Source organism: Ambystoma mexicanum, chromosome 5p (assembly GCF_040938575.1).
Source record: "Ambystoma mexicanum isolate Mex_15411 chromosome 5p, UKY_AmexF1_1, whole genome shotgun sequence".
Classification (NCBI taxonomy): domain Eukaryota; kingdom Metazoa; phylum Chordata; class Amphibia; order Caudata; family Ambystomatidae; genus Ambystoma; species Ambystoma mexicanum.
The window spans coordinates 689,647,780-689,664,044 of record NC_090930.1 but is presented as its reverse complement, the minus strand read 5'-3'; positions in this window follow the sequence as shown (position 1 = coordinate 689,664,044).

The window sequence follows — 16,265 nt, the reverse complement described above, 5'->3', positions numbered from 1 at the left end:
GGGTCTCCCTATCTACAGCGGCGATTGTGGAAGAGGGCGGAGACGGCGCTGTGGAGCAAAGCGTCGGGGATGCCTCCAAGCCCAGTCACCCTCCCAGGTTATATCATCTTCTCGAAGCGAGGGCACTGGTCCCGCGTCTGCGGCCGCAGTTGCTGAGGGGAGGCCCAATAGGGCAAGGTTGGTAGTGGGCTCCTCAGCATCGGAAGGGGCAGGCGAGCTCCCACAGGGGCAGGACAGTGCGGAAGATGGTGCGGAGGCATCCAGGTCGGTGGTGGTTGAGGAGGAGGAGGAGGCCGCATCAGAAACACACATGGGGCCCAGAGGGGTAATGCAACTGGTGCAAGTGGTGCAGTTCAGGGGCAGGGGCAGGAGGTGTCGCAGGTCGCCATGGAGGTGCCTGTGTCTGATCCTGTCCATGAAACTGAGACTGCATCACTGCGCATCGGCACGGATGCCTCAGTCTAGGCCCATCCGCAGGTGTGGGCTGAGTCCACGGCAGCTGACATTCCTCTACCTGAAGACGTGGCAATCCCTTACAGGGTTGAGCCTGACTTGGCGGTGTCATGATGCGCACATGCATCATTCGTGATGATGTGCGTGCTTCCTGGCAGTACCACGCACATCATCATAAACAGGTGTGTGCCATCCTGAACTGGCTAGGACGGCTCATTGTCAAGGTTTCCTCCATGTGCTGGGCGTTCTTGCGACCCCCTCCTCCTCTTCACCCACTATGCGCCAGTCCTCCTCTATGCCGTCTTCCAGCCCAGATGCCACCAGGGCCCCCTGTTGACCTGCCACATCCACCGCGGCCAGGGTTGTGGAGATCCCATCCCTGCCACAGTCGGGAGTCGGAGGTTCAGCAGAGGTGGTCACCCCAGCAACAGGACCCCTGGCATTGGAGGTTGTGCAGGCACCTTTGAGTAGTGCATGTGCACGACGGCCCTGGGGGTTGCCATCTTCCCGGAGGCAGTCGTAATAGCACAGGCAGATGGCTAAAAGGCAGCAGCAGGCTTGACGTAGGAGGCGTCAGGACTCAGGGCCAAGTACTTCACAGGGGCAGGCATCGGCCAAAGGGCAGGAGGACCCTAGACAAAGTGTGTCTTCCCTGTGGCAATGGATGGGCCGGCAGATAGATGCAGAGCGGCGGCGGGCAGAGAGAGCATGGCTCACCATGGTAAAGGCAGAGAACTCCATGCAGCGGGCAGAGAGGCGGGTGGAGTTCCTCGAGGAGACTCACAGGAAGTTGGTGGAGAACATGGCGGCGTCCCTGCCAGCCCCCGAGGATAGAGCACAGTCCCGCCTCTGGGCTATAGGCACCGAGTTCGATGATGCCCTGGCCAAAACTCTTGGTAACAACGGTGGGCTGTAGGTCTAGCCTGCCGCCATTGTAAATGGTTCTTTAGTGTTAGGTTTCCTTTCTTTTTCCTTTGGAGTCCATGAACATTGCTCCACTTTTTGTATATAGTTGTTTTTTATAGGGTGTTTTTTAGGATCATTCAGCCTTTTGGGATCATGGACCCTTCATCCTTACTTGTACATAGTTGGACTTTGGCGGATTGTTTGGCTTTTATTTTCCCATGGAGTAATGGTTTATTATTTTTTTCGTTTGGAACTGCAAACTTTACTTTGGACAAGGACCACTTTCAGGATTTTCTCTTTTTAGGATTTTCATGTTCATTTGAATTTTGCACTTCAATTTGTTTACGTTAATTTCATTTACATTCTCATTTTCTATTTTTATTTGGTGTATTTTCTTTTTTTTAATACATTTTCATTTAGTCCAATGTGAGTGTTGTCTGCTCTCAATTGTTTGGTGCATGTGTCAATCGCCATTGTCTCAGGCATGTGTCACTGCTGTGTGGGACATGTGTATGGGTGCATGCATGTGTGCTTTGGTGAATGCCATGCCATGGGGCCAGTACTGTGAAGTGGGGCCAATGGATGGGTGTGGAGTTGCACGGGGGGCAGCGTGGGGTGCCATTTGGGTTGACATTTGCTACATGATTCTATGTTGTGACAATGTGTTTGGTGGGGGGACATGAGTCGGGGTCTGCCTGCAGGTTGCCATCACTGGTGGGGTGGGGGGAAATGAGTCAGGGCCTGCCTGCAGGTTGCCGTCACTGGTGGGGTGGGGGGACATGAGTCGGGGCCTGCCTGGAGGTTGCCATCACTGGTGGATTGGGGGGACATGAGTCGGGGCCTGCCTGCAATTTGCCGTCACTGGTGGGGTGGGGGACATTAGTCGGGGCCTGCCTGCAGGTGCCCGTCACTGGTGGGTAGGGGGACATGCATCGGGGCCTGCCTGCAGGTTGCCATCACTGGTGAGGTGGGGGGACATGAGTCGGGGCCTGCCTGCAGGTTGCTGTGACTGGTGGGGTGGGGGGACATGAGTTGGGGACTGCCTGCAAGTTGCCATCACTGGTGGGGTGGGGGGCATGAGTCGGGGGCCTGCCTGTGGTGTATGATGCCATGTGGGCTGCCTGCGGCCATGGTCAGGGGTGATATGGGGTCCCTTTTGGTGGGGGCTGCCTGCGGCCATGGTCAGGGGTGATGGGGGGTCCCTTGTTGTGTGAGCTGCCTGCAGCCATGGTCATGGGTGATGGGGGGCCTTTGTGGCGTGGGCTGCCTGCCGACATAATCACGGGTGATGGGGGTCCCTTGTGGTGTTGGCTGCCTGCGGCCATGCTCACAGGTGATGGGGAGTCCCTTATGGTGTGGGCTGCCTGCGGGGTGTGTTTGCGGGTGCTGCCAGCATGCGAGTCATTCTTCATGTGATTCGGCAAGCACGAGCAGCAAACGCGAGTTCACGGGGGTACGCAAGATGCTTTTTTCACGCAATTTCGTTTGCACGAGCGGGGTACGCATATTCGTGGGGTTACGGTAGGCCCATTTCACACGATTTGGCTCGCGCGAGTGGGGTACGCGTATTCAAGGGGGTGCATGAGGAGTTTTCACGTGTTTTGGCTGTCGAGAGCGGGGTACGCATATTTGTGGGGTTACGGTAGGCCCTTTTCATGCGATTTGGATGGCGCGAGCGGGGTACATGTACTAAAGGGGTTACAGTAGGCCTTTTTCACACGATTTGGCTTGCTTAAGCGGGGTACGCATATTCAAGGGGTGTGCAAGGAGTTTTCACGCGATTTGGCTAGTGTGGGCAGGGTACACGTATTTGCAGGGTTACGTTAGGCCCTTTCCACGCGATTTGCCTTGCGCAAGCGGGTACACGTTTTGAAGGGGGTGCAAGAGGAGTTTTCACACGTTTTGGCTGGCGTATGCGGGGTGCACGTATTGAAGGGGTTACGGTAGGCCTTTTTCACGCGATTTGGATGGCGTGAGCGGGGTATGCGTATTCAAGGGGGTGTGCGGGTAGATTTTCCCACTATTTTGCTGACACGAGCAGGGTATGCTTATTCAAGGGGGTGTGCAGATAGATTTTCACACATTTTGGCTGGTGCGAGTGGGGTATCCTTATTCAAGTGGTTGCACGGGTAGATTTGCATGCATTTTGGTTGGCGCGAGCGGGTTATGCGCTGTTTTTCACGCAATTACGGTGTAGGGGGGCTGTATGCTGGTCCGGGGTTAGTGCGCCCCTTTGCGCCGTATTGGGGAATTCTATGGGTTTTTCTGGTGCAAGGGGTGTTTTTGGGGGCGTTACTGGCACTGCTGGATTTTCGCTGCGCCACGGCTGCAAATGGCTCAGGAAATCCATGAATACACAGTACGCCAAAATGCTGTTTTGCGCTGCGCCTGGCGCACGCGTGGGGCACGCTCCCTCTCTGCGCGAGGCACCTGTGCTACTTCTGCACTGAATTCTATTAAATGACCCGTTTATTCTGATTAAAATTACCTTTTTTTGTTATGAGCTGGGTATGTTTACTGCTTATCTAAATGCCATGTCAAATCTATTTGTCGTGAGATCGAATGGTGAACAAGTTTCTTTTTGTCAATTTCTTTATATAATTCTTTAACCACCTTAGTGGTGGAACTAGATACTGTGCAAGGGACGGGGGGAGTCCTATTGTGGATCCTTGTCTCTTTCTCACGGTCATTGATTGTTATAAACCTGCCATTGACATTGTACAGAATGGATGTAAGCCACTATGGCCAAGATTTGCTAAGCTACTGACTTGGGTCGAAGACAGGGAAGGACCCTGCAGATAGTGTCCTTGGAGTGTGCAAAGCTGTGCTTCAGAAATAATGGCACAAGAAAAGTTGGTGAGAATCAGAACTGTGGTCGAAACTTTGATGTACCAGAAATGATACATGGGACAGCAGTGATCATGGACCATTATTGGGATTGTGGATCCACAGCCTGCATGAGGCTACCCAACGATTGGGGAGGACGATGCTCACTAGTGAATGTTCATGTTCCAGCACTGGTGATTCCAAAAAGTGACTTAAACCTTGACAGTTTCCCGAAAGCAGGTGCTCACCTGAGGAAGAAGAGATTTGTGGAGCTGATAAGGCGAATGGAGAAAGATAATGACTTCTCAGCGAAATCTATTGAAGCTTTTGATGCTATTCCTTATGAGCACAGACTATTTGGCCAGACAGCTTCAGTGTGTTCATTGATCTTCATGCCAAGTGTCCAGGTTGGAGCAAATACCAAGTGGCTGCAGATTACCAGATGGGAATTGCTACAGACGATCATCACTACCATAAAGGAATTCAATGCTATCAGAGAAGAATTGAGAGCCATACGACTGATGCCTCTCCAGAATAGATATGTTTTGGACATGATCACAACTATGGATGGAGGTGTTTGTGCAAAAATCAGAGAATCATGCTGCACATTCATACCTTCTCATGTTGACGAGTATGGAACTTTGACAGAGGCCATAGGTATGCTGATGAAACTTCATGGCCAGATGACTGATGAAGTAGATGATATTATTGATGACAGCTGGTTTGGTTCACTCTTCGCTTGGGTTCCACAATAGATGGCAGACATTTTTTAATTCCTCGGAGCCCTGATACTAGTGATATTGCTAGGATTGGGTGTGATCAAGATAATAATCTCCCAATGTAAGAAAATAGCCAAGAAAGCCATAGGAATGAAAATCATGATCGATGTCGAACCAGGATGGAAAGCCAAAGACTTGACAGACGAAGAAATCAGAGACTTCATAATTGCCAGTATCCATGCACCTGAAGGAACAAAGTTCCTGTATCCAAAGAATCATAAGCAGTATGTGGGAAGATGTATCTATTGAAGTCCAAATGGACTATGCAGTCTCCTGACATGGAACAACGATGAGCACGTGAAAACAGCAGGATGCTTGACGGGAGTCATAAAGATATGGATGCCAAAGAAGCTTTTCTTCAGACCAAGATGTATGGATGTGAAGGATGATGAGAGAGTGGTTGATAAATTGCCCAGAGGAGGGAGTGTAGAGAAGGAGCCAGGTACCCCACCTCATCCACCTCACCTGTATTGCCTATATGTTGGGAGCCAGGATGTGAGACATATGCGGTACCCGTGAAAATATTGATATCTAAGAGAATCAAGGAAGCAAGGTTCCCATTGAGAAAACCATACCTGCATACAAGAAAATATGATGGCTGTTTGAATGAAATCCCAGAAGAAGCAGAGAAAATGAATAGTCAAGAAGAATGGTAACGTCACACAGAGCAGAGTTGACGTAACTAGAACAGATGCAGAGACTAGAGAATGCTGATATTCTATAAGGCATCAAGAAAGTATCAAGTATAAGTGACATTTTAGGATCAAGGTGAAGAAACTTATGCCATAAAATTAATGAAGAAATCCAGTTAGTTTACACGTGTACAGATGCAAAAGATACGCAAGCAGACAAAGAATTCTTGAGGCTGGCTTTATAGTGAATAGATTGCGGCAAGTGCCATTATGTACATACATGCATTAAGGATAAACGATGGATGTTTCCACTATGTGTTATAACAGAATTTGACTAAAAAAGAAAGGTCTCATCTCAGTGTGGCGCAGTAAGAAAACAAATGAATTAAAAATGAATCTCAGAAAGACGAGGCAGAATTAACCATGAAGTCAAGCCAAGAAGCCAAGGTCTTATCAGGATGGAATTAACTAGCAGTGTATACAAAATCATGTGAAAGAACAGCTCCTATTCAGAAGGCATGAACAACACATGAAAGACTTCAGAGGTCTATTAAAAAATAGTATTTTAAAGACAGTAAATGCTCAAAATCATGGTCTACAGTCAAGTGGAAGGATGAAGTTGGACGAGCAAGATGTTCACACCTACGCATGAGGGTAGAGTGTACCTTCACTCCCCTGATTCTCCACAGTACAGAACAAACTCAAGGCTGAACATCAAAGCCTAATTGACTATGATGACCACTGAGGTAATGACCGATTGATATGCTTATTGGTGGGAAGCTGGGGTAAGACGAGCTCCCCAGCACCTGGAAGTCCAATCTGCGTGCTGCTAGACGTAGTTGGAAAAGTACTGATGAAGGTTAGAGTGCCAACCAATTGTAGAGGACCACGTAATTAAGGGTCCTATAGTTTGTGTAGCCAATGGGACGTTGTGTATTTAGTGACTTTCATAGTGGCCATTTTGAGGGAAGGGCTTAGTTGTCCCACCTGATGTTATGAAACCTATCACTTTCACTTACCATCCCATACTAGTATAGATCCTATATGTAGATGTTCACTCAGAGCCTATCATAGTTAGTAATAGGTTCTGTAGTTTGCCACATAGGATGACGTTGGTAGTGAGACAGGTCAACATCAATGAGGACTAATTGTTAATATAAAAGTACAGTTTTTTATGAATTTTGTTGAGTAAGCGGATCAAGCGAATTCGTTGATGTTCGTTATGCTCCCTGTTTTAGACAATTGAAAATAAAACAGTTATACTTTTTACCAATTAACTGAGTCATTTTGATTATTGATGTTGAGTAACTTCTGCATCCGCAACCATCTCTAGGGTAATTGCTACTCATCTTAAAGAGCTGAGGTTATTCAGTTCAGCGGAGTGAGGAAGGACAAGAGCAAAGAAGGGGAACATATCAGACATTTGTAAACACCTTCCGAGAGAGAGAGAGCAAGAGAAGGAGAGAGATAGAGACAGAGAGAGGAAAGTGTAATGGTAAATAAGATTTAAAAAAGATAAACAATGGTAAAATAGGTTGCTTTCTGTTGGAGAAATGTATATCAGGGAATTGGATGGGAGTAAAGGAATTCTTCAAAAATATTCAGGACATATAAAGAATTGTGAAGAAGGAAAGAGAGACTGCCAATATATTGGGGAAAATGGAAGAGAAAGGGTTGTACCCCAGTTGCCCCATTGGACGTTTTTTGGTCCATATGTGGAGGATGAATACCATGTGGTTACTGACTAGGCCACGGGGCAAGCTGATTAATTCCCGCTTGACAGACACTTTTGAATTGGGTACCATCATAAGGATTGTAGACAAATCATTTGATGAATGGCAGATGAAAAAAAAATCCAATATACAGTGGAGGTGGACAGATGAGCCAATACATCTTTCTGGGTTTTTTCGTACGGACTGCTGCCTCTATGATAATAGATGCACACCCTAATGTGCCCCCTGCCCTGCAAATTGAGCTACAGGGATTAAATGGGCTGAAATTCACCTAACTGGAAAAATACTGCCACTATACATATGAACAGACTGCAAAAGATGCGCTAGATGTCCGTTGGTGGGTCAGAAGACATAATGGGAGTTGTTCTCGTGAATGATTAGCATCTATTAGGGGATACCATGTGCAGCATTTTCCAGGGATCATGGAGGGGCATCTTGGCAAAACTGTTTCATGGGTGCATTGTCAGTACATGCAGACTATAACAGAGACACATGGGGAGAAAGAGTCTTTATTAAGAGGCTTGATTGTGCAATTTTCTGCCATATTTGCAACAGATAAAAATTGATGTGGCCAGAGTGGGTGCCAGTGTAAAAATCAAAATAGTGCAGGATCCAAAACATGTGAGGCCATAGCCCGCCTCACATGACAGGGTGCCACCCATCAAAAAGGTTATGGATGGGTTAATAGAGCTTGGTTTGATAAAAACCTTCCACCATCATTACGTTGTATGTCTTTTCATTGCCGGTTTGAAAGACATGAGTCACTGAAGGCCTAGCAGAAGGTGTATTCTTTGAACGAGCTTGGTTTCATATATGAAATGATTCCTTAAAAGAACCATACAAAAATGACCTACAGGGCACATAATACAATTCTTCATAAAAACCATCAGTACTTCCATTACAATTGGTACACAATAAAACACCTTCTGTACTACAATGAAAGTAGGCATATATCTGTCACTTCATTTTTTACTGAAGTAAAGCTGTGTTTTCTTAAGTAGGTCTGAAGCACTTTATTACTGCCCGCATAGATGCATGCACCCTCCCAGCTCCTTTAACTGACAGAAAGTGATTCCATGCACTGACAAAGTTCTTGAGATGGTCCTTGCATGAACTAGCAGAGTTCTCCTTGCAGCATGGAAGTAACTGGGAGATGTGTGATGAGGTGAGAGGTGTGGATACATTCTATAGGATACAACACACCTTCTGGACATTCAGGGAGAGCTACAGTGTATGTTCTGCTGGCCTATTGCATATTTGCAGCCTCTGCTTGACCCTCAAAGTAATGGATTTGACTGTGGAAGGTGCTGATATGTCCTTCTGATGTGACTTTGTGTGGCGTCATTGCTGCACGCCCTACATTCCATACCCTGTGTTCTTCAGTGATTATAGAAGAAAGTCCTGCCCTGTGGTTTGCTATATTTTGAGAACCCCTGTTCTGTACATTGTTTAAGTTTGATGGGTATCAAATCCCCAACATTGAATCATTGGACATGTATATGTCATTTCTCATATACTTTCTAGTTCTGAATTGGGCCAGCCATGTTATTTGCCTTGATAGCTTATTGTGATGGCTGCCAAGAGGGTTTGGCTAGTGATGGAGGACGTCACATTTTTCTTGGCATCCCTTTGCTTCATGAGTTTGAAGTGTTACTCTCCATTAGTGTCGTGCTTGTGGATCCTATTGGCCAGCAACATGTCCTATATTTCCTGATTGACTTGATATTTGACTCAAACTAGTAGTTGTACAGTGTCTTTGACAACCCTGTTGAACCTTTCCACCTAGCCATTGGCCTGTGGGTGCTAGAGTTCTATGGTGCAGTGTTCAACACCAGAATGGGGAGGAAATGCATTAATTGCTCTTGAAATATGCTGTGTCTTTTTCTTTGTGAACAAACTTTTTGGATGTATTTCCCTGTCAGCTACTTGGTTCAGTAATTCAATGGTTTTCTCTACAGTGACTTTCTTAAGGAACTTCACAGCAGTGCTGTGTGAGTAGTAGTCAATGGTGACTATGGCAAACTGCATCCCTATGGGGTGTATGTGAAAGGGGCCAATACAGTCCAGAGTCAATTTCTCCTAGGGGCACTCAGGTATGACTACGGGCATGAAGTGACCTTCTGGGGCTGTGGGGCTTTGCCACTCTCTTGGCAGACTAAACAACACATATCATAGCGTTCCACATCACAATCTCCTTCAGGTCACCAGAAATTGTCTGCCTGACATGTGTATTACCCATTATTCTCTGATTCCCTCAGGTGGAATGCTTCTTTCTCCTCTCCATGCAATACCATTTTGTTTTTACTCTGTTTGTCTGCTATCTAAGCACATGGTACCATGTCATGTGTCAGCTTTCCTATGGAGGCCAAACCTGTTGTTTTCTTTTGGACAACTTCTAAATAGTCAGCACTTTGTGCATGTTCCCATTCTTCCCTTGTGATTACTTATCCCACAAGGGAAAGTTCACCTGATTCCCAGGCCCTGGTTTCTGACTCGCTCTGTTTGTCATATGTTATGTCAAGGGGAAGTCTGAATAGTCAATCCACTACAACATTGGTATTTCCTGACTTGTGTGCCTTTGTGTGTTGCTATACCTAAATTCTGTTAGTCTGGAAGAAAGCCTCACTAGACATGGGAATACCCTACATGGTCCTCCCAACTTGAGGACTTGCACTAGGGGTTTGTGAGCTAGCAGCTACAGTGATCATGGAGGGTGTTGTGGTTCAAAGTGTGTGTGTGTATGTGTGTGTGTATGTGGGTTTCCAGTGTTTTATGCTTAGCTAACTGGAAACACTGTTCCCATTTGACCAGCAACAGTGTAATGACATATTGGTGTATTGTAGTTGTTCTTCAATGAGTATCAATCTATAATGTAACTCCCCATTTATACAATCATACCCCACTATTCAGAGACAGAAAAATAGGCTCTATTAGAAATCAATATCTCCTGTCATTAAAGAAAAATAAATTCAAAGGTGGTCTCTTAACTTTATGCTGGGGAAGTGAAGTGTCTTCCCTCAGAAAAACGACTGGATAATTTGCAGGTAAATTCAATTCATATTTATTGATGGCTTCTCTTATAAGCCTGTGGCTCAGGTCTGCTGAAAACTCTCTTCTCCAACCCCTGTCTCCGATGTTCTGTCTTCCACCTTTCAAGTGCACTCACTCTTGGAACGTGGAACGCAGTGTTGTTGCATGTCAAAGGAAGTCAACACAATATAATATCTTCTATATAAATAAAAGTGAAAATGTGTGGGTTTGTGGGTTTATGGCAAAGCGTATGTTCCCTATACAATTCCACACTGTTTCACCAATCTGCACCACATTTTGCACAGTCACCTGTTAGGACCCTCTGGACATTACTGGCGACATGACATCTGAACACCCCACCCCTTTTCTGGGATTTCAGCAAAAGTGAAAAATTGGGTGTGGGCTTGTGAATTTGTGGCTTTGTGCATGCTCCCTATAGAATTCCACACTGTTTCACCAATCTGCACCAAATATTGCACAGTCACATGTTAGGAACCTCCGAACATTACTGGCTGCATGACATCTGGACACCCCACCCCTTTCCACGGATTTCAACAAAAGGCAAAATGTGTGTGTGGGTTTGTTGCTTTGCATATGGTCCTTATACAATTTCACGCCGTTTCACCAGTCTACACCAAATGTTGCACATCACCTGTTAGGACCCTCCGGACATTACTTGTGACATGACATTTGGACACCCCACACCTTTCCCCGGATTTCAGCAAAAGTCAACATTTGTTTGTGGGTTTGTGGCTTGGTGAAGTTTTGTTCCTTACACAATTCCACACAGTTTCACCAATCTGCACCATATTTTGCAGAGTTACCTGTAGCTATGAGGGAATGAACCAGGCAACACCAAGTATGTATATCAGCTAATATATACATAAACAAAGGTTGCTTGTCTACACGAGAACATCAGCTTGCCTCACTGAGATCCAATGCACAAAGGCAGTCATTCCATAAATATAATTATTACATTCCTTAATATTTCTAAACATCTAGTTCTTAATAGTACAATACTTTTCACATGTCCTTACAGAATGCTTACCAAGCAGTATGTTTAAATACTTTGCACTGCATGAACATTGAACTAACTTTCTTTTTTAAAACACACTTTATTTTCTCCAATATCATTAACAAGTATTGGTATGGGAGAAATGGTAAACAAAAAAATAAAACTGCTATACATTTTACATTAGAAATGTGTTCCCATGTACAATGTGGTGTGATTGGTTTCTATCAATTTAGAATTCACAGAATGCGTATTTATCTACACTCTGTATCCACCCATGGTTATGATTTTCTCAAAGGAAAACAACTATAACCCTAATTCCCTAAATCAGTAGTGGAAATGTGGAAGTGTACACCCTTGTATTTTAGATGTATTTGATTTACAAAATGTGCTGTCTGCACTGGGAAATTATATCTATTCTACACTGCACACACAGCACTGAGAAATTCAAATGCTCTTTGTTCTTATTTAAATGTAAACCCCAATTGGCTTTCAATATACCCAGAAAGGAGGTTACATTTCACAATGACATTTGGCTTCATTACAAGTCCGGCAGTAACCGCTGGACTTGCAATATTTACTACTGGCCCCTGGCTTGCCCTGAGTTTCTGGGGGAACCCAGACGTGGACTCCCTGCTCACTGTCCTCAGAGAGGCACAGTTCCACCTCACTAATGAGCCCCAACAAGGCTGAAACACGTGTATGGGGTTGCTGTTGGTACTCTTGTTCAGAAGGGAATTGCCACAGCATTTCGTGGCTGGACTGCCCATGTGGGTGGGACAAAGACTGATATGGAAATGGATATTCGCCATCTGTGAAAGGTACAGTGAGCAAAAAGCGATGGCTGGGAACTATCAAAGTGGGAACACATCACAGAACATGTTATCTTGCCATGTTCTTTCTGGAGAGGGGCGCCTGCTACCTTTTTTTTTTAAATGATGTCTAATATGATTGCACAATGTCATATGGACATCACCCTTTTTAATTGGGCCATGCTTTCCATTGGCTTGATTAACAGACTGATACTGCCAGCAAATACAACCCTTCTTTTAATAGGTCAAATTATCCCAGCATGTGGCAGTGATTTATTATGCACAGTTTTGGACTCATAATCATATTTCATTCATATCTCTTTATAGCAACATTGCACATCAATGAAGTATCAGTTTCTAGATGTCCACAATCCTCATGAATTCAAGGACATGTGACTTGAGTTTGCAAGATCTGTTTTTACAACTGTATTCAATTAGATACATTTATCAATTATTCAGAAAAATTAGTATGTCATATTTGATCTAACTTTGGTGGAGTCATGACATTGTGGAGTTATGTTGAAAGTTCTGTTTTGAATTTCTAATGTATTTCAAATTGACCATTTTATTATTTGCTGAGCTTTACACATGGAAACAAAACTTTAGGTTAGCATAGTGAGTCATGTGAGCAACTCTCAAAAGCACCTCTGTAGAGCTAATGATTAATAGAGGGGTCTGACAGGTCCCTTTGTGGGATTTACTATTAACTCCATATGGTTTGTTTTATTGAGAGAGCTAATGTCAAGAACTGAATCCTTAAGTACATTCTGGCTAGGCCTCTAGATCGTGTGGTGAGCTCAGATTGTATCTTTTTAGAGGACCATGGTATGGCCTTACTGGATTGTATTTAAATATATTTTTACAAATATTTCTCTTGAGATGAGCCCATGTGGGTGGGGCAACCCATTAGCCAGGGACCTTGAGTATTCCTTTTTAGAGCAGGACTCAATGTGTCTCTTTGATGAAAGAAACATCTGTCTGTTAGTCTCCACGTGACCAAGCTAATCTCGTTGGTTCGTAAGCCTTCCCCTTCAACAATATACGCAGAGTTTGCCAGAAGTTGAGCTTCAATTAATCTCACTGGAGACCCTGAAAAAGCAAGTATTGGCCAACCAAAAACAAGAACTGCTATCTGGCTATGTAGATTAAACAGTAATGTATTGTCTTTATAAATTGTGATGTGTAAGTATAACACTTAATATATTTACAATAGGGTTCTAATTGGGTTGCTAAGGGTGTCACCATATTTTTCTGACATACATTCTTGAAAGGATAATCCACTTGGTTTTGATTGCAGTTGGAAATGAAAACACTATGCACATTCAACTTTATCTCACATGTTCCGAATGAGATATTCGTCAAAATGAAAGCAAAGCCTTGCACAATGTGATCCTTCATTTGAAGGTTCTATGAACCATTGCTGCATTATTTTACTGACCTACATTTTATTATATTTGACCACTTTTACAACTTTCTTTGCTGCTAAATGCGGGACCGCCACAACCCTCATTACACCCCAACCCATCTCCCCTTCAATACACCTTACCGTAACCTACCATCTGCATTGTGAGGCAAAACAAAGTGGTACACAAGTCAGCAAATATGCATTCAGCGAAAGTGTTGGTCGGCAAACGTGGGCTAGATCAATTTCAAAAAACATAACAACAATTTATGAAATTACAGGGTTATTTAGTTGGCGTCTATAATTTAAAACAATTATTTCTCGGGCACTGGCTGGATTTTCTTCTTTGCTTTGCCGCATTTCTCACACAATATGCAGAAACAGGTGCTGGTCCGTGCGCTTTCTCGCAATTTTGCTCTCCATTATTTGCAGGGAAAGGTGTTATGGCTGATTATTTAAAGTCTGGTTCTGCATTTCAGTGATGCCATAGTTCTTGTTTGCAGAGTTCTGCAAAGTACATTGGGCCTCATCACGAGTGGGCGTAATCACAGCAGTAAATATCAACAATGTATTTTACTTGTGGAAGTGTGTCAGCTCTTACTTGATTCCTGAGGTGAGATTCTCAAAAATAAAAATTGGGCAAATCTGAGATGTGCCGCAAATATGCCACAAATGCTCAAGAAATAGATGCAGCTAATTCACAGAAGTGCTCATTTCAGAGATGCACCACTTTAGAAAAAAAATCACAAAATGTGTGCAAACTATATGCAAAGTGGGTGGAAAGCATTCAAAGGGGGAGTGCCCACACAAAGTGAGCAAAGATGCTCCTTTCTCAATGTGAACCAAGTGTCCCAGAAAAGAGTGCAGCTGGTTTTTCAAATCAAAGAAGCACACAGTGCACACGAATTACAACCAACAACATAGTATAAAAGCCGTCCACAGAAGGCCAGGTACACATTCTCAAATGGGCAGTCCATTAGCCATCTTGCAGCTGCACTGACTGATAAGGAGGGAAATAATACTTTGAAAGAGGATTTGGCTGATGAAGAGGTCACCCAGAGCTACCTCGCCTTATCCCATATCATCCTAGAGAAGGGGCCCTTACCACACCCACAATGTGAGCACATTATTATTCGTATTATTATTTGTATTATTTAATGTGTGTAATGTGCAACACGCCCAGAGGCATCAATGCACAAGAAGAGTAAATCAGGTCAGACGGTAGAAAGTAGGTCAAACCAGGAATCAGAAAAGAACCAAACTAATCATTGCAATTAAACTGGTATGTTTTTAGTGCTTTCATAAAACAAGCGATGCTTGGAAGATTCCCAAAATGGGAGGGAATGGAGTTCCACAAGACTGGGGTGCAATCCTGAAAAAAAGTGCCACCAACATTTTTCAAATTATGTCTGGGTACAAAACGTTTATTTGCTCCATTGGAGCGAAGAATGTGCCCTGTAGGAGCTTTGGACAGCCGGTTAATGAGGTACTGTGGAGCTCTGTCAGCCATGCAGTCAGGGAAAATATGTTATGAGAAATGCAATGTCATACTGGAAGCCTGAGGCCCAGGTTACAAACAACTCTAACTGCACCATTCTGGGCTGTTTGAATGCTTTTTAGGTTTTGTTTGGATGTACCTGCAAGGAGACTGTTACAGTAATTCAGCTGTGAGTTAACAAATGAAGTAGCCAAGAAGAACGATGATGAGATGATAGATATGATTTAAGTTGGTGAAGCAATTTATTAACATAACCACAAGATGATTTAGCATGACAGACATGTTGTTTCATGGTCAACCCAGTGTCAAGAATGACTCCCAAGGTTTTAACAGTGGAGTTCACTGGAATGACCCAGTTAGAGATGGAAAAAATGGCTGTATCTGGGGTATAGCTTTTTTATTAGCTGGCTGGAGCAACTATCATCAGCTCTGTTTTTTTCATGTTCACAGCCAAGGAATTGACTGGCATCCACTCTTGAATGATATTGTAGATGTTGTTAGTAAGGTCCGAGTCCAAGCCTCCCGAAAGCTCAACAACCAGCTGGGTGTCATTGGCATAATTAATATAAGTAATGCCGATGCTGTCCAGCTGGTCGAAGGGGAGGGGCATACATATATTAAACAGTGTCAGCGAATGACAAGCCCCCTGTGGAACACTGCATGACAGTAACTTGGGTTCGGCCTTGAAACCACACATGGCAACTCTGGCCCTTCTAGGAGCTAGAAATTAGGCAAACCATGCAAAGGTAGACCCTGCGCTGTTAATAAGTTTACCCAGTCTTTCTAACAGTAAGAGGTGATCAACCAAAACAAACGCAGCAGAAAGATCTAATAAAATCATGAGTGCGACCCTGCCACTGTTGACAATTTCGGCCACGCCAGTCAAGGTACTGTCAGACTAGTATTTATTTGCCAAACCTTCATTCCAGACCACCATGGATGTCACAGTGGTGATATCATAATCGTCACTGTCACCGTCCCCCACACAAGGTCTTCAATATAGACCTTACTTCTTGCTGGGTATATATAGGTATGCCTCATAATAAATATACCAGTGCAGGAATAGTGAGGTCATTTTATGACATAGCAGGGTACTGTGCATTTGTGTTGCCATTGATTGCACGCATGTGACCCTCATACACCTGCGGCCACAGAACACGTGTACAGTAATGAGAAGAAATC